The 18,753-nt window shown below is 38.6% G+C and overlaps 1 protein-coding gene across 1 annotated transcript in view; it reads right to left on the minus strand.

The window, feature by feature from the left end:
- tet2 (tet methylcytosine dioxygenase 2) overlaps positions 1-18,175 on the minus strand; it is a 30,542-nt gene extending 12,367 nt beyond the window's left edge. Inside the window, exon 1 of the mRNA XM_085276700.1 lies at positions 17,757-18,175. The gene's annotated coding sequence lies outside the window, so the exon portion shown is untranslated. The remainder of the gene's footprint in view (positions 1-17,756) is intronic.
- Between the last annotated feature and the right edge of the window lie 578 nt (positions 18,176-18,753).

Raw genomic sequence — 18,753 nt, forward strand, 5'->3', positions numbered from 1 at the left:
GTAATTATTAATGCATGTCACATCTACAGCATCTGCAAAACCATTGCAGTGCACAGGTACAATGAACTGCAGTCTAATCCATCATAATTATTAGAAACTCTTTTGCAGATGCCAAAGGAATTTTTTTGAGCACCAAGAGGGGCCCTAATTCAGTATTAAAGTAAAACTGGATAAAGGAGAATAACTGAAGTGATCGATAACTGACACTGAGTTGTCTTGTTACCCAGTTGTCTTTTTGTGAATATCTACAATCAGGGTGAAGAATGCTAGTTGCCAATGCCGGGTTTGAGACAATATCTTCAACAGGACAGCACCGATCTAATGAAGTTAAAATTGTTTTTGATTTTTAAGACTTAGAAATGTAAACTATTCACTTACAACATATAAACACATAATACACTTAAAATAAGTAAATGTCACAACAGATGCCAGTTGCTATGGCTATCTTAAAATGTTATAATAATACCATACTAACATAATTGTATGCAGCTTTAGATTCACACAAAAGCAGTCTTGTTATTGTAAACCAACTATGAGGTTCACTATAGGTATTGACTGATGTCTGGGGAAGCAGGAAAGGAAAAAAATACTAAATAGGAGAGGTACTATAATTATACTCCATCACTGGGCACAATTATAACATCTGGAACCTGTTAGAGCTACAGAACAGCTGTTGTCATTCAAAGAACTTATGTCCACAGCTTTATAAACTTTGAAGCTCATTAAATTTAGAAGGAAAACCTCTGTCGTTCACATAAACACATGCTAGGCTCAGTAATTTAGGCAAATATCTTAAATTTGTGTCATTTTAGTCAAATATTTAATATATCCAATCATACATAATGACACCATGTCTGGTGTATATTCTTTTAAGGCTTTAAAATCAAGTTCCTGTGGTAACAGCTTAAGAAAGTTTTGGGTGAAAAACTTTTTTTTAAAAGTTCCTCAATTCATAAATAGTTAAAAACTAAATAGATCAAGAATGAAGAAAAAAAATTACATATGACCCACTCATTTGGACCAAGATGATAGGAAACTGCCAGGCCAAGCTTAGTCTGGAGAAGCTGGTTATCATAATGATCTTCTATCAATCACTCTTCCAAGACATTAGCAGCCCTCCAGACCGCCACATTTAGAGCGTTAAACCTCCTACTAACAAGCAAAGCTATTACAAGGTTCCTAAAAGATTCCACTGTTGTCACAACAGAGCTGCCAGTGGCTGGTTAGCAGGTGGAAAGGGGAAGCAACACACTAAAAACGAAAAAAGCTCCCAGCACAGCTAGGGAGATGAACCTCAAAGGTGTCTTTTTGACAACTTTGATTATTTTATGTATAATTTTTTGAAGACTTTTTAGAACTTCATTGAAATTTATGTTTGCCATTTTGCAAGGTTTCAACACCCAGTCGACAGTTTTAAAAAAAAAAAAAAAAAAAAAAGGAAACGAAACGAAACAACTGAAATCACAAGCTTTTGCCACTTATGTACCACTAGTGGAAACAATAAGTGATTTAAAGTGCAGACCTTTACGAGCAATCAATATCATGACCTTTATAATGGCTATACTGAAATACGCAACTCCAAACTAGAAACTTCTGTGTGATATATTGAAATGAATCTGTGGTCAGTGAGATAAATCTTACAAAACCTTTGACACTTAAATTTGTGATCTCCGGTTAACTCACCTGGATGAATGTGGTTATGAATTGATCTGTTAACATCACATTGATGTTAACAGGGAAATTTACAAGCAGAGTAAGAGAACAGGCAAAAATCTTTGGCAACACAATTACAGCAGTTCTTGTGAGTTATAGAACAAACTACAGTAACACCAGCCAGAGGTGCATTGGCATGACCATAGACAGGTAAGTGCTCCAGGCTCAGCACAGAGGTTATCAGTGTAATTCTGAGGTACCTTGAAAACCTCTGCAGACTTTGTACACACAAAAAAGAGAAAAGGGTGTTGAAAAGATGACATTTTAAGTGACACTATGAAATAAAAATACTGACTGACAAGATGGCTCACTGCTAGCAAAACGGTGGACTGTTCTAGCATGCTAACATGTCACGGAAGAATATTTAGAAGAAAACTGTTTGGCCAAGTGAATTTATTGAGAAATTTTTGTCCAACTGGCAGTTTTAATACTGTGGTTGACAGAGTTTATCATCATAAATAAACAGAAGTACTGAAAAAAAAATTAGCCATGAAAGATGTGCTGACTCTTCTTGTATTAAGTTCCTACTGTGGCATTTGTTTTTTGTTTTTTTTCCTACTGGTCTATGACTAAGGCAGAATGCTTTCTATAAAAATAACTGATCAGAAATGACACTGAACCCATTTAGGATTATGTCATAGGTATTAAAACCAAGGTATTGTTATTTTGACAAATGAGGACAGTAAGAGCTATAAGCTTGGCTGTTTATGATGAATGGCAGTAGGTCTCTGCATCTGGAAGGCATTTTCATTTATGCAGCATTTCAATTTTCTCATCCATAGCAGCTCATCTGCTAATCTTACAAATTCTTGTTTGAATCTGTTTTTTACTGTGCAGTTTGCTGCAAAAAACAAAACAAGACTCAAAAGATGAGAGATGATAATAATCTCTGAAAAGTATGGAGAGTACTGCCTAAAGTTACTGCCTACTTAACAATCTCTGTTTGAATGAGTAACAATGTAACACTTCCTTTAAAAAAAACCAAAAAAAACCCAGAAGTATTTCTCTCTGGATTTGTACTTGAATTACTATTGCACCCGTATTTTTAACTCTTTTAAATAAAAATCATATTTTAAAACTTGATTTTTAAAAGATGTCTCTGTGAGGCAGACGAATGACGGGAACCCCCTGACCCCTTGTGACTACTACTTTGTTTTTCTGGTTCTCACAACAGTCTGTAAATCAGTAACAAAGTCAAGAGTTGAACACTGGCTCAAAGCCGCTTACAGTGCGGCTCTATTCCTGCGGGACACTCCAGGGTTTACAACCGACCAAGTTGAGCCAAGCAGCTTGTCACAGTAGGATACACCCACACTGGTAACAAAAAAATCTTTGCAAACCCAGAACAAAGCCAGAGATCCCAGCTGTGTGTGCGTCTATCTTTCGTACAAACATAAAAAACACACATAACATTCATGCAAAGTTGTAGATCCTGTTTCTCCTGAGTGCTTTAGCAGATTTGAAGTGTTAGCTTCATCCTGTTAACTATTTGTTAGATGTGATTTATGGAAAGATCTATTTTTGGTCCGGACGTAGAGCACTGAACTAAGCTGAGGCATAGCTTTGCGGTGACTTTAGTGTGGATGCCTGCTGGGAGTTATAATGCTTTGATCTATTTTGGTTTTCTTTCTTATAGCTGATGTCCACCAGGGAATGAGCACTCTGTTTCAGTTTATGATATGACTCAGCTTACATGGCTGGAACTGAATACCCAACAGACCTTTGTTGTCATTTTCTTTGTTCCTATTTACTGTCGTTTGGTTTCTTTTTGTCTGCCACAGCCTTACCTCTGCCTTGTAATTACGCTTCAGGTTCATCTTTACTTATGTCTGCCATTCATCTGCTCCCTTCCATCGAACTAGTACAGTTGAGAACAGCCGTTGTACATAGTTATTACCTATGCAACTATGCATTTGCTGCCATTAATAGATGACAAGTTGTAAAGTGCTTTGAAGCCTATAGACAAGAGTGGACTTATGGACACAGTGGGACTAGTGTTGCAAAACAATGGACGCAGTTTACACAAGAGGGCCTTATCAGTAGCCTGAACAATCAATATTTTTCTTTAAAAATAAAGGGTTTTGGTTTGCTAAGGAGAGTGTAATTTTAGTCTGTCAGTCAACATGACAAATGATCTCTCTCTTTTGCATTAAATTATGTGTGTAGGGAATATGCAGTCTGTAACACATTGCTTTGTCTTCATAGCACAAGTGCAACAGTGTTAAATACACTCGACTTCCACTGTGTTTTTGTTATTCCCAGAGTGAGCGAGTGAAATATGAGAACTGCCATAGTAGATGGGGTTTGTTTGGCGTGACTTGGCAGCCATATGTGACATTCACCTCCAACGACAGCTGCTGGAAGACTCAGGTCTCTGCGCTTTAAGCTTTAGACCTAGGCAGCAATGGTAAGGAGCCTTGCTGTTAAAGAAAGCAAGATGTGTAGCAGACCTGTAAATCAAATACATGCTTGCCAAGCCACACCGCACTTTTGTAGAATAGTCCCAAGAATAAGCCATAATCTCAAGTGCACATTTCCTTTTCTTTGTTGAAAAGAGTGCATTTGTAATTTCCTGCTTTAAAAGATAAGAACCTTGAGCATGCACCCAGGCTAAAGACTATACATTTTCTGACTGTGTAATAAAGAGAAACCCTACATGCTCTGTGAACTGTCTCGTAAAAAGGAAAGATATGATTTTTCTTTTTTTAAATTGTAATATCTTCTAACTGACCCATTGCTTCACTATTGCAACGTTGTTTCCTCTTCTTTTAGCCACAAGTATTGATACTGAGTAGATTTTAAAACATTTGAAAGCAATGATAGCATGCAAATTGAAATCCAATTTTTTTCATTTTGTGTATAAGATGACTTTGGCTAACTGGACTTGACTTCAGTTTTGCTGCACATGCGAATACAGTGGGGCAAAAAAGTATTTAGTCAGCCACCGATTGTGCAAGTTCCCCCACTTAAAATGATGACAGAGGTCAGTAATTTGCACCAGAGGTACACTTCAACTGTGAGAGACAGAATGTGAAAAAAAAATCCATGAATTCACATGGTAGGATTTGTAAAGAATTTATTCGTAAATTAGGGTGGAAAATAAGTATTTGGTCACCTCAAACAAGGAAAATCTCTGGCTCTCACAGACCTGTAACGTCTTCTGTAAGAAGCTTTTCTGTCCCCCACTCGTTACCTGTATGAATGGCACCTGTTTGAACTCATCATCTGTATAAAAGACACCTGTCCACAGCCTCAAACAGTCAGACTCCAAACTCCGCCATGGCCAAGACCAAAGAGCTTTCGAAGGACACCAGGAAAAGTATTGTAGACCTGCACCAGACTGGGAAGAGTGAATCTACAATAGGCAAGCAGCTTGGTGTGAAAAAAATCAACTGTGGGAGCAATCATCAGAAAATGGAAGACATACAAGACCACTGATAATCTCCCTCGATCTGGGGCTCCACGCAAGATCTCATCCCGTGGGGTCAAAATGATCATGAGAACGGTGAGCAAAGATCCCAGAACCACACGGGGGGACCTGGTGAATGACCTGCAGAGAGCTGGGACCAAAGTAACAAAGGTCACCATCAGTAACACACTACAACGGCAGGGAATCAAATCCCGCAGTGCCAGACGTGTTCCGCTGCTGAAGCCAGTGCATGTCCAGGCCCGTCTGAAGTTTGCCAGAGAGCACATGGATGATACAGCAGAGGATTGGGAGAATGTCATGTGGTCAGATGAAACCAAAGTAGAACTTTTTGGTATAAACTCAACTCGTCGTGTTTGGAGGAAGAAGAATACTGAGTTGCATCCCAAGAACACCATACCTACTGTGAAGCATGGGGATGGAAACATCATGCTATGGGGCTGTTTTTCTGCCAAGGGGACAGGACGACTGATCCGTGTTAAGGACAGAATGAATGGGGCCATGTATCGTGAGATTTTAAGCCAAAACCTCCTTCCATCAGTGAGAACTTTGAAGATGAAACGAGGCTGGGTCTTCCAACATGACAATGATCCAAAACACACCGCCCGGGCAACAAAGGAGTGGCTCCGTAAGAAGCATTTGAAAGTCCTGGAGTGGCCTAGCCAGTCTCCAGACCTCAACCCCATAGAAAATCTGTGGCGGGAGTTGAAAGTCCGTGTTGCTCGGCGACAGCCCCAAAACATCACTGCTCTCGAGAAGATCTGCATGGAGGAATGGGCCAAAATACCAGCTACTGTGTGTGCAAACCTGGTAAAGACCTATAGTAAACGTTTGACCTCTGTTATTGCCAACAAAGGTTATGTTACAAAGTATTGAGTTGTATTTTTGTTATTGACCAAATACTTATTTTCCACCCTGATTTACGAATAAATTCTTTACAAATCCTACCATGTGGATTCATGGATTTTTTTTTCACATTCTGTCTCTCACAGTTGAAGTGTACCTCTGGTGCAAATTACTGACCTCTGTCATCATTTTAAGTGGGGGAACTTGCACAATCGGTGGCTGACTAAATACTTTTTTGCCCCACTGTATGTGACAACATATTCTGAAGAATGTCTGAAGTATTTTTGAAACTTCTAACAGCTGTATATAATAATGACTCTGAAATATTGTATATGTTATAGCTATAGCAATTTATGCCTATATCATTGCACAGGACAGCCAGCCATTAAAATATTTAGTTTCCTCTTATGCATATTTTTTAGGTGGATGGTTTAACTCAAATTTCCACATAATTGCAGAAACATGAGATTTCCCTGCAAAAAAACTGCATGGTAGCGTGATGATAAATGTTACTTACATTTAATGTTATTTGATCAGAGTGCGGCCAGTTAGATGGGTCAGACTATAGGCAGCTCAACCGTGAGTGAAATCTCATCCTTAGCAACGCTTTATCGGGGTAATTAGGTCAGATGACTTGCATTCTACAGCGATCAAATCCCTGATGTAAATATAGAGCCGAACTTGCTGTTCTACAAACCCAACGACCTCTAGCACCTCAGCATTCCAGCTGACAATGTAAACAAGCAGTTATTTTCCACTTATATGCAAACAATCTTTTTTCTTTTTTTTTTAACTCCAAGCTTGAAATTCATCTAAGGTTACTAAAGTTTTTGCAGAAATATCATACTCTCAATCTTATTATTATTTGTTATGGGTTATTTTGGGTCTACTTTTTAATACCCCATCAATAAATGGGCAAGCACAAGGAAACTCTTATCAACAAAAGGAGTTGACTCCCTCAGAGAAAATCTTTTTACAGATAAACTGTGATGGACTGGAAAGTGTAGAAAACCAGAAGACACACATCAATTCATAAGGCACAATGTGAGGTATTGTCCCTCAAGCATGTGTTGTTAACGATGGTCAAATGTTCATCAGGCGCAATAGGACAGATGTTATGTTCTTGTATTGCACCCCAGAGTCTCTTTATCAGGCATCTCACACTTGTGATTTATGTCACATGGCTTGCTCACACAGCGTGTACAATGCACATCCCACGGTGATTTATGCTTTGTCCCTCTCATTCTTTCTATCAGTCTGAACAACATATGACACTTTTTTTTTTTAATAAGAAACAAAGGGCCCCCCTGCGTCTGCAGTCAGAAGGCATTTTAATGTTTTCAGTGCTTCTATCTTGTTGCTACACATGAAGGGAGCTTAACGAAACTGGCATCTACACTCAGATGGGGCACAAACCTATCTAAACATTTTAAACAGGAAAGTAAAATCAGGGTCGAAAACCTAGATAAAAGTAAACCTCGTGTACTTGTCGGACCTTTGTTGCCATATTTCAGTTTCCTGATTTCGACACAGCTGAAACCAATACCTAAAACCACCTTTTGTTACACACTTTGGTCTCTTTATAGACTGTGAGGTACTGGCCTGTTACTTAGCCTGTTACGATAACGTTGTTTGTGTTCACATACAAATAAGCACATTTACACCACACTACATACTAAGTACATTTGAGTTGTTAGAATGTAGCACTGTTTCAGGTTGGTGTAGAGAATGGACCTTTAGAAAGTCTTTTCTGCTAATGCATCTGTCTAATGTTTGGCAGATAGAAAGTTTCTGTTAAGGGTGATCTTTTGAGCTGGTTATAGAGCAGATGCAGATACATGTGAAGGTTATTACAAGGAATGCAGAGGCTTGAGGCTGTGAGTTGCTGATGGGACACATATTGGTTCCATTAATGGCAACAAAGGTTGCTGCAAGGCTTTGCTGCATGGGGGTAGCAACTGACTTTGAATGGTACAACTTCAGGTCTATTTTCTTTTTTCCTCAGCACAGCATTTACCTGTTGATACTGTATATGGCCTAATGACAAAATTGTGATGTACGGATGTCTGTATCACATGGCATCCTGGAGTGAGAGATCTGTTTTTTGTTTTTTTGTTTTTTTTTTTAATTCTCGGTTTCTCACCCCTGAGTAATTAACCACAACCAGGGCAACAGTGGAGGTAAAATCCGGTTATCGAGGGGATCATTCATGATGAATAAATTACTCATGCTCACATATGACACGCTTACCTTTAAATATGACACAAAACTGTCTCTACGTTACACTTTTCTAAAGTTCACTTTGATGGGGAATTTACATCGATGCATAAATGCAAAGACATGTAAATAAAAGCATAATCCTTTTGTTTTTTTTAACGGAATCTTAAGCCAAGATTATTAGATCAAATCAAACACATAGATGGCATAAACTTCTGTTTGTAATTTCTTGGCCAGAGAGCCTCCTCCCCATCCATATGAAGAAGGGATCTGTACGATCTACATTGTTCTTGATGTCTAATGCAAGGCAGATGTGGCATACTTGTGGAGATTCCTAATGCAGTCTTTGTGCTGTCACAGCTTATTGTCTCGTTGCCTTTTTTGGTTATATTTAAACATAACTACCTAACTATAGTTTTATTTGAGAGAGTAAAATTTAAACTAATCAAACTTAGTGTAATTCTTTTGAACTGTAAGATGTTGTTTCCTACATTCAGTTCATGTAGCAAACCAGTCCTCTAATCTAATGTATGCTATATAGTACAGATATACACAGGACAAATCAGGTTATATGTGTTCTGCAGAAATGTCATAGACATGCAAAAACAAGCAAACAAAAACAAATGAAAAGTAAGTCTGTAGCATGCAGCATTCATGAGGTGGTTAATCATGCTGAAACTGATGACTGTAATTGATGCAAGATAGTAGACTTCCAGTGAATGCTAATTGAACAGCAAAGCCATAAACGCTATATCTTAATATCTAAATATTTAAAAACCCGAACACACACTTGAAGTTAATGTCAGTCAGTTTTTAAAATCACTGTTTTTGGCAAAGGGCAAACATTATGTATTATTTATTTAAATATGTACACTACCTGACACTACTTAGGCACATCGTTTACTTTAGATGAGCCCGAAATCATCTAGCTGGAATATATGCAAATGGATAGACAAGTAAAACCGGAACGATGTACAATACCGATTCAGTTAACTTCTCCCCAAGGGAAAAATACAAACTTAGAGAGGGAAAAGATTAATGGATATCATCTGCATGGCCATTCATAATTATAATCACTCTCACTGCTAATTCAAGACCAATTCAAACACTCATTTTTTTGAACTTTTTTTTTTTTTTGCTGATGGGTGAGGTTTTATGTCTTGACTCTTTTTTCCAGAGAAACTGTGTTCCCCTTATATTAGACCCAAAGCATTTAATAGATATTATTATTTGTAATTCTTTTACTGGGTCTGATTGTGGGTTAAGTCTGAGGAGTAGCTGATGATTTGTTTCTTGTGGTTGACAGTGTCATGAGTAACTCAAGTTGTTTGTTGAAGGTGTTAAACCCCATCTTTGAACATTTCTGATACAACTAGTTCAGCTGGTATTCTGGGAATATGACAAATGCATGCAAAACATTGTGTGGGCATGTTTTACTTTTGTCTTCCATTTGACTCACATTGGGCCTGAGTAAACTATTTTTACTGTTGTTAATTTTGCTTCAAATGTAATTGTAGTCCGGACATTTTTTAATATGTGTATGTATTTGAGTTAGACTTTATTTAGACCCTTTTCTAAACACTTTGTTAAGGTGTGATTGGCAGCAGTTACAGTCTTGAGTGTTTTTGAGTAAGATGCAACAAACTTTGCACCATTTGGGGAATTCTTTCTTTTCAGATCTGTGAAGGTCATGAAGGTTTAATGGGTACTGTCAGTAGAGAGAGATTCTAGTTCTCTACAGGTATACTTAATTTGATTCAAGTGAGGTGTCTGACTGAGCTGGAAAAACTTGAATCTGTTCATCAGGCCATACAATCTTGTTTCTCCAAGTCTGAGAGCAACATCAACTGAAATTTCAAGTTGGATTTAATGAGAATTTTGTCACCAGTGACTCAGCAATAAAGCGCAGATATTCAATATTCATGCCCACAGAGTCAGTTGGATTGCTATAAGTTTTTTCCATTTTCACACAGTGGCGCTCAGTCAGAGTAACAATGAGATTCTTGGTCATCCTTCACTGTTCTTGCTCTGAATATTTTCAAAGTGCACTGTATTAATTTTTAGCTACTGGGTTGATTCAGTATTAACCAAATGGTCAGCTGCCCATGATAATAGACAATAAGGTCACAGATCATGTAAATTATCTCTCACACCTCAAGAATGAATTAACAAGTATAGTCATTGCAAACACTATATTGTTTTATGGCAGCCATTCAGGAATCAGCAGTCATGTACTCTGCCTTGTGTTATTTGTGGCCACCAATAGCAAGTGTCACAATATTTTCCTTAAAAGCTGCATGCTTTTTTTTAATACAAGAGTCTGTACTCATTCAGACCAAATCTGTTCACCCACAGCCTTCCCTCCAACAACGTTTCACTAAGACATTGTCTTTGACGTTGTTTACCTTGACCTCAGCATTGAATATTTCCCCCAGAGCAGTCAATCCTGAAAGTTGCAGTTGAACTTGATGTCACTCCAAAAACTTTTTTAGCCTTTATTTTTCCAGTTTAGTCACCACGTGTGCTACAAAGAATCCTTACTGGGCTCTGAGGCTGACACATAGTGTCTAAATCTTTTTTGCCATCAAGCTGGATCACATGGACACTGAAGACATTGGCTTCTGAGCGTACAAACCCATTGACCTGCGCCCAACCCCTCACAGTGCTACACTCTTCCTTCCAGAGGGCTTGTCTCTATTTTCTCTCTCCAGCCCTTTGTCTATGCAACAGTCAATATATCTGACTAACTTGATGAACTGCACAAAGAGCAAAAGTTAATTTCTGAGTGCATGGTAGCCACGGCAATGTCCTATGAGCGCTTCAAAGCCCATCTGGGCTAACCATTACCCTAGCATGGCTGACTGCAGAAGAGGTTGCATTGCCGTGGTGCACACGTGTTCTTTATGGGTTGATCCTGCCAGTAATTCAACTGTGCCACATATTCAGAGGCCTACATTTGTATCTGTGTCAATCAGCACATTTAAAGGTCAAGTTTAGATATGTTGTTTAAAATGGAAATACCAAATTATGTTAAAGTGAAATTATTCATGATGTTTGAAGTTTAGAATCATCTAATCTTAGAATTGAGAAATTCTATTGTTTTTCAAAAATAACTGCTTACTTTAAATGATGAAATGACAAAAAAAGTAGCAATACTATAAGTGTTTAGAAACTAGGGAGAACAACTGTTCACATTTGACCAATGATTACTCTGGACTTGCAAGCTGGTCAGTTTAGCTCCTAGACACATTTACTCTTTTAACCATGCTGGTTTAATATGTGCAGAACATAGTTTAGCATTTTCTTGTTAAAACAACAAAAGCCTTCTTTGAAAAAAGACAGATTTTGGATCATGCAATGCGCTTCTCTGGAACCTATCTACCATTTAGCATTCATGGTTTCTTTTCTCTATGAAGTCATTTGCTTCCCCTATCCCAACATTTCTGAAAATTTTCTTTAAACCCATTCATCAGTTTTGCTATCTATTATGGCATCTTATCACTATTTCTAGTTTCATAGATTTAAATGATATAAAAATCATTCAATTTTGTTTTTATTAATATATAGCAATTTTTTGTAAAAAGTTGCAAATGTTAACTTCTAAGTGACTTTCCACTTAATTTTTTAAAATTCATATCCACTATAATTTAGCATGATCCATAAAGCCTAGAAGGCTTCTAGACTGTTTGCAGTATTCAAATCCAGACCAGTTTGTGGATGAACAGGAAGCAGAGGTGGACAGTAAACAGAGCAAATTATTATTGGAGGGAAAGTATGCCACACAAACACGGGGGCAAAGGGATCGTAGGTGGATATCAGTGCAAATTTCAGTTTCATTGAAGTTTGTGTTTTCTTTTCTTTGTCATGACAAACTAAGGCAAGTTTGGCAACAGGTTCTTTCGTTTTACTTTAATAAATGTGTAGCCAAAAATATATCACAGGAGGGTTAACAGTCATTTTGCCTGAGAAACATTTCTACGTGCTCTCTAGTTTTCTGGAAAGCTTTTGAGATGATCCCTCATTGGTTTCTAAGCAGCCTGACCTAAGCCGCTGTTTTCTAAGCTCCTTCTTTACCTTCACTCAGTAGGAGGCACGTGACTCATTGAATGGGAATCACAAATCCTTCTGAGAGGAATATTTTTGTGTATGGAGTATGGGTTGTATGAATCATATATGTCATCCCACACCTCAAGAATGAATTGCTAAGTATAGCCTCTGTAAACAGTGTATTGTTTCAGTGTTTTCATAAACATTTCATTAAATTATGGCAGTCCATTACTTAAATACTGCAATTTGTTTTGCAGGCAAGAGTTTGTATTCTTTCAGGACAAGAGTTGAAGTCATACTTGCAACCTTTCCTATCATAAACAAGTGGATGAAGCCCAGTTCAGTTATCACTGGGCACTATGGCTCAGAAAGATTCCAACTGCTGCAATTGTACATTCCACTTAGGAAACCTAATATTAAGCCACAGCCACTCTAACTCCCCAGAACTGGTTAGTGATGTCACTCAAAGCCTCTGGTAGGGTTACACTTTTAATAGCAGTCTTGGCCAGCTGTCTACTTTTATGCTTCTTGTGTAGACCACAGGGGGCCTTTATAGTGACAGCTCGCAGCACTAAAATGGTTCATATCTAACATCCATTTTAGAAGAGGGCAAGTAGTAATCAAAAGCAACTGTTTTAACCATTTTGGACCTCCTTTAGATTGTGCTATAATGACAAAGCTTTGCAGATTTTGATAGTTTCCGCACTTTTAACCCTTAAAAAATAAAATTATAAAAAAAAACAAAAGATGCAATTTGACAGGCAAATTCTTTTCCAATAAATAGTTCTGAATTAAACCTCCACTTTTTGGTTGATTTCATTTAACTGGAAGTGAGCAATGATGGGGAATCTGAGTGGTGGTATAGTGGTGTGTTGGTTTTCCCAATTTCACACAGGCCAAAGGTCTGGATTTTCCGTTAATTGGTGATTATAAATTGGCCACTAGTGTGGATGATTAAAGTATGTATGCATATGGTTTATCAAGTTTTCTCCATCATTTTCAGGAGTTATTGTTTCCTGGTTTTGCTTTTATCTGCAAAGATTTTCATGTCACGCATTAAGAGATGCCATGTGCATGTTTTAATTGCTAGGCTTCTCTTGCTAATAATAGTAACAAAAATGCTAAGTACTACATTGCAACTTGGTGCTCTAAATTGATTAATGAATGTGTCCAGGAAATATTTAATGAATAATCCAATTAACCATGCAGGACTGTGCAATGGAGACATTACTGTGGACTACACTGTGTCCTCCACGGTATCTGCGCCCATGTGATGGCTTTGTAAGCTGTAATCACAAAAAAAGCTTACGGCACGTTTAAGGCCTCTTTAGTCTCCGGACTTGATGCTATTAGAATTGCACGAGAGCAATGTAGAATGGCACAAAGAAAAAGACCTGCTCACAGTCTCGCCACAGTCTCAGGCAAACCGACAGTGACTGAAGTGACTTTTGAATTTCTTTTTCTATTCTTAACTTCTGTCAGCGCAACCAGCGACAACAGTATTTAAGAAGATCATCCAAGCGTAGGAGGAGCGGCCTGGTGAGAAGCGGGAAGAGATGCTATTCGCTTAGGGGTGGTTACATAACATCTCACTTGCCTTCCTCGCTGCGGAATGCCGGGATAGTGTTTGTAAACAGAACGGCCATGTGCGTGTTCACGTGGAGGAAGCTTTTGAGTCCCTGCCCTCTCTGTCTCACCCCTGAGGTAAACCCTGACATCGATATATGCTCACAGGGCCAGCAACCCTCTCTCCGGGCCTGTGCCACTCAAACGCAGTCTTATCTCTCTCAATCGATAATTAAACGTCAACTTGGCTAACGGCGCACCGCTTCGTAGTAGGAGGCTATGAGTCATATTTATAGCATATGTTGGTTATGAATATCTTTTTTTTCTTTTTTACCTCAGACCGGATCATAATTACTTTAACAAGTTAGGGCCATCTGGTTTGGTGGTCTTATTAGTGACATATATTTTTGATCTGGCTTCAGTTAATAGACATTGTCTTACATAATGCAGTTTATGTTCAATCAATAGTAAAAGTAAAACAAACACCATACTAAAAAAATGGCAAAGCTCTACAGGTTTCACTGATGCTAAAACAATGTGAACATTTTTGCAGCAGTAAGTCAAAACACACTTCATGATAAATTGCATCCAACTGTAAATTCACTGTCACTCATTTGAACATTAAGATATGTTCAAATGAGTGACAGCGTTCTCACAGAGTGATCCCACTGTTGAAGCATCTGATAGTGGCTTGCTGCTACTCCCTTGCTCTCTATAGGAAAACAAAACCCCAGCAGCAGACAAAAGGGAAATCAATATTGCAGAAATCAATACAACACTCAGTATCTCGCCATTTTGTCTTAGGAAAGCAGCTGAGCTATGGCCAGCCAGGTGTAGTGCAATCTAAAATGTCTAGCCTGCCACTGGACCTGTTCTGTGTCATTTCTGAAATGGCTCCTGGTTGGAAAAATAATACATGGGTTGGATAGGGCAGGGTCAGAGGTGAGGGCTTGGGTAAAGGCTTGCGTATTTTAAGTAGACAGCATTGTTGTGGAATGCTATGGCAACTGGACATTCTTCCCAAAGGTGATATTGTGTTTGCCCTAGGAGTGACATAAAGGGAACTTAAGACCATGACGAACTAGCAGTCCACCCGTGAGGCTTTATCTGTAGGTGTGGATAGATGAGAGAAGCTATGTGCATGTGATTGATCTATATGGCCCTTCCCCCACTCAGCCCCCTGTAGCCCTATTAATGCTTTCATGCCTTTTCAGCTGCTGATGTAACAGCAGCAATGCAGAGAAATATAAAACTGCAAAACTATTAGATGGTGGTTGTTTTTTATTTCTGTTATTATGTAGCATTAGTTGTGCAGGTCAGGATTAGCACACATAAATCCTTTGCACAGTCCAGCTGAACAGAAAGAGAAACATGGGATAGATCCACATTGTTTTTGTTATACTTAGCATCCACACTAGTGCACATTCTTGGATGTTGTGAAAGCTTGCTGACCCAGTTTTAGTTTGAAAACTTGAAGGGTCAGTTGCATAAAGCTGACACAACCCCTGTATATCCACAAAGGTGGTACTTTTATTTTATACATTTCAATAGCGGCTTATGCATTTTACATTTGCGTATATAAACACTCCATTGCAAGTTATTGAACATGGCAATAGCTTGAAATTCAGTCACACACAGCAGATGACTAGAAAAGATATACATACCAGACATAAATGATATTTTTGTATGGTGGTCTGAGCACCGGAATTGCAAACAGAATAAAAACAAAATGGAAAGTCAACTAAGTGCAGATATAGCCACAAGTTATAACATCAGACAACTGAGATTAATAGTGCACTCTCATAGCAAGAAATGAGGTGGGTTCATTTCTGTTCATCAAAGTACAATGTCTGGTATTTCAAATGACACACTAAGCATTATCTGCAGTCTGTTAGTTTATGTGGGGCAATGGGATCACCGTACACACTTACACACACAAAGGCTTGGCTCACCTGATCTCATGCAGTCACAACATTCTTTATGAATGCTACAGAGAGCACTCTTGCTTAAGAACTTTTGTTGATGCTACACAGCCAGTGACCGTGCTCATCGTGTCAAAACACAGGCATGGTATTGCGCAAGAGGTGTATACCACTACTGCTGGTTTTAAACTCTGTGACTTAAATAGTATCTTCTTCTACTAGCACCAGATATGTTTTTAAAAGTTGTACCACAGTGCAGGAACTGCATGGCCTGCATCGACAATCAAAGGAAAAAAAATACAACTTTGTAACCAAAACTTAATAAATGTCTTTAGTAATTTGACAAGGAGCTTCACTGTCTATTTAACCTCTTTTAATCTTGCCCTTATGGATCACTAATAGTCAGTGTCTGAAAACTTTCGTGTTGATTTAAAGATAAAAACCGAAGCACAAGTTCTTCAGATAGCCTTGTTAAAGTGTGATGCCAAATTAAATGTCAGTCATTAGTCTCCATCTTCCTTTTGTTTAATTTGTACCCTGAGGCCACATGGCTATCTGACGACTGCAGTTAGCGCAATACACAAGCCTAGCATGGAAGCCTCCGAAATATTTTTGTTATACTAATGAGCCATTCAGATGTTAATCTTAGGTGAATTCACATACACAAGCAGAAACAACAAATAATTATGCATTTGATAATTAATAGGAGACTTGGCGTCCTATAATAAAGCTCAATTTACATGTATTTAAAACTATGAGGATTTATACATGATCGTGTTACTGCTATCATTCTGTTATTGTACTTCTGTTAATTTGCGATTCATACAAGGCAACATAGCTGTTTTTTTATTTCAATTCCTTTAAAATAATGACATTTCATACACCCTGAAAGTCACAGGCACAATCTGCATTGTGTTGTCAATAATCTTTATGTCAGCAGCTAGATCCAAAACCTACAACACCCTGTTAGCTGTGACAGCTTACTCCTTGTAATGCATTAAAATAGACAAAATAGTCTTGCGAAGTCACCAAGTTGGTCAGTTTTTTAGAATTGATGTTTGTTGTTGCTCCCTGATAACAACCTTGTGTTTAGTGTCAACTTCTAAAGGAAGTAAGGGAAATCTCCAGAATTACCAGTCTTGTTTGCCCACTTAATGGTGCAGTTGGATTGAATTTCATTTCCTTCATAGCTTTCTGACCTTGTCCACCTACACTACGCTCTGCCACCACAATTCTATTCTCCTTTGCTTCTCCTTGGGATTTGCCTTTGTGTCTGCTCGTCATTCAGTGGTGAAAGCAATGAAAGCTGATTCATATACACAAAGCCAGAAGCTATTTCAGCTCTGCTGCCGTGCAGACTCTGTGCACTTACTACTGGACATGCTTAGGTTGGACTTTTACTCTCCTACTGAAGGCTGAACAGAATAAAAATGCACATATACATCAGTGAGAAAGGATGGGGTAAACCAAAGTGGATAACTACCTAAATCTGAATCCATATTGAATTAAAAAAAAAAAGACAATACAATCATAATTATGATTTTGTAATAGTTGTCAATAACACATAAATGCTGCAAATGTGTTTTGACAAATAGGAAGTCACTTATACAAAAATGTTTGTTATATTACATATTGAATACATTTTTAATGTGTTTAGGAAAAAGCCAGGGTTGAATAGTAAAGGTAGTGTCACACAGGCATTTAAATTATGCTTTAAAAAAAAACTAACTCCTGAACAAGTCCACTGTTTTCTATAATGTATTCAAATGCAGCAAGAAGCACACACAGGAAAACACAACTGCTGTCTTTCAGTTTTAGCTGGCACAAAAAAAGAGAGAATTTGTCAGCCATGTTGGAGTAGCTTTATCTCATATCCCCCCCTTATTATGTTGGCTCTTGCTTTTTACGATGTGGGGCATCTGCTGTACTTCATCTGACTAAATACCACCAAAAACACACACAAGGTTACAGGGGGGAAAGGGCTAAACGGATTATTAAGGTGCCGAGCCAGTTCTCACCTGCCTTTCACGTCCCTCCACTTTGTAGAAATTCCAACAAACCGTCTGGATCTCCTCTTTAACAAATCCTAAAGGCAGCCATCTTGCCTCCTTCTGTTCTTCTATGAAACAGACTATCCTCCACATCAATATTCATGGAAACCAGTCTGACGTCGGCTCTCATCATCAGGAGAAGCCCGGGTGTCGCTGTTTGGCAGCCTCAGAAGCACACTCATATGTGACTCCCATAAGGCAGCAGAGGTACAGAAATTGGAAACGATGCTGTTTGGAGGTCAGGAGGAAGAGCCTTGCTTTGGTGTCTACCTCAAATAATTACAAAATCACCTTCTTGCTGAGACCTTCCCACACAAAGAGGCAGATTTCCTTCCCCCCTATGCTCCCTCCTTTTTCTTCTTTCCTCAGCCGTACACAATAGTGAACACTAGGATTGCCCTGAAGAACTGGAGTGGATCCGGATTCTGGGTTTGAGACAGAGTATACTTTTCTGTTGAATATTGCACTGGTTTCAGCTATCTGACTGTGGCAGTGTAGAAAATGTCTCCACCCACTTCCTTTTTTTTTTCAGACAGGAAGCCAAGTGACTAAGGGGTTTTTTCCCTCCCTTTTTCAGTTTATCTCTTTCTTTTTCTGTCATAGCTTGCAGAAATTTCCCTCAAGTGTAAGAGCACTCCCTTTTTGAGAACACTGCAGAAACAACAACATGTGGCCAGTTATGGAGTCCAATCGGTAGAGCAATGAATTTCCAACTGCTGTTGGAAATTCATTCTAGTCTGCCGACTGGTTCATTTTTAGAGTGACTTGTAAGACAAGTCTGCGGGCAGCATACTTTGCTTCATGTGTCTGCCAAGACCCACCTCCTGTTGACACACACCACGTGGGCCTGAAAAAAGAGAGCAGTGTGAGAGGGAAAGGGGATCAGGGTGATTTAAAAGAGAAATTCAGCCCTGGAATGTTGCTGAGTTAACACAAGTTAGAAGTGTTAGGAAGGTGGCAAATA

Source organism: Mchenga conophoros, linkage group LG6, assembly GCF_057382185.1.
Source record: "Mchenga conophoros isolate Kocher_MC1m ecotype Shallow Benthic linkage group LG6, M_conophoros_male_GT1.1, whole genome shotgun sequence".
In the NCBI taxonomy this organism is placed as follows: domain Eukaryota; kingdom Metazoa; phylum Chordata; class Actinopteri; order Cichliformes; family Cichlidae; genus Mchenga; species Mchenga conophoros.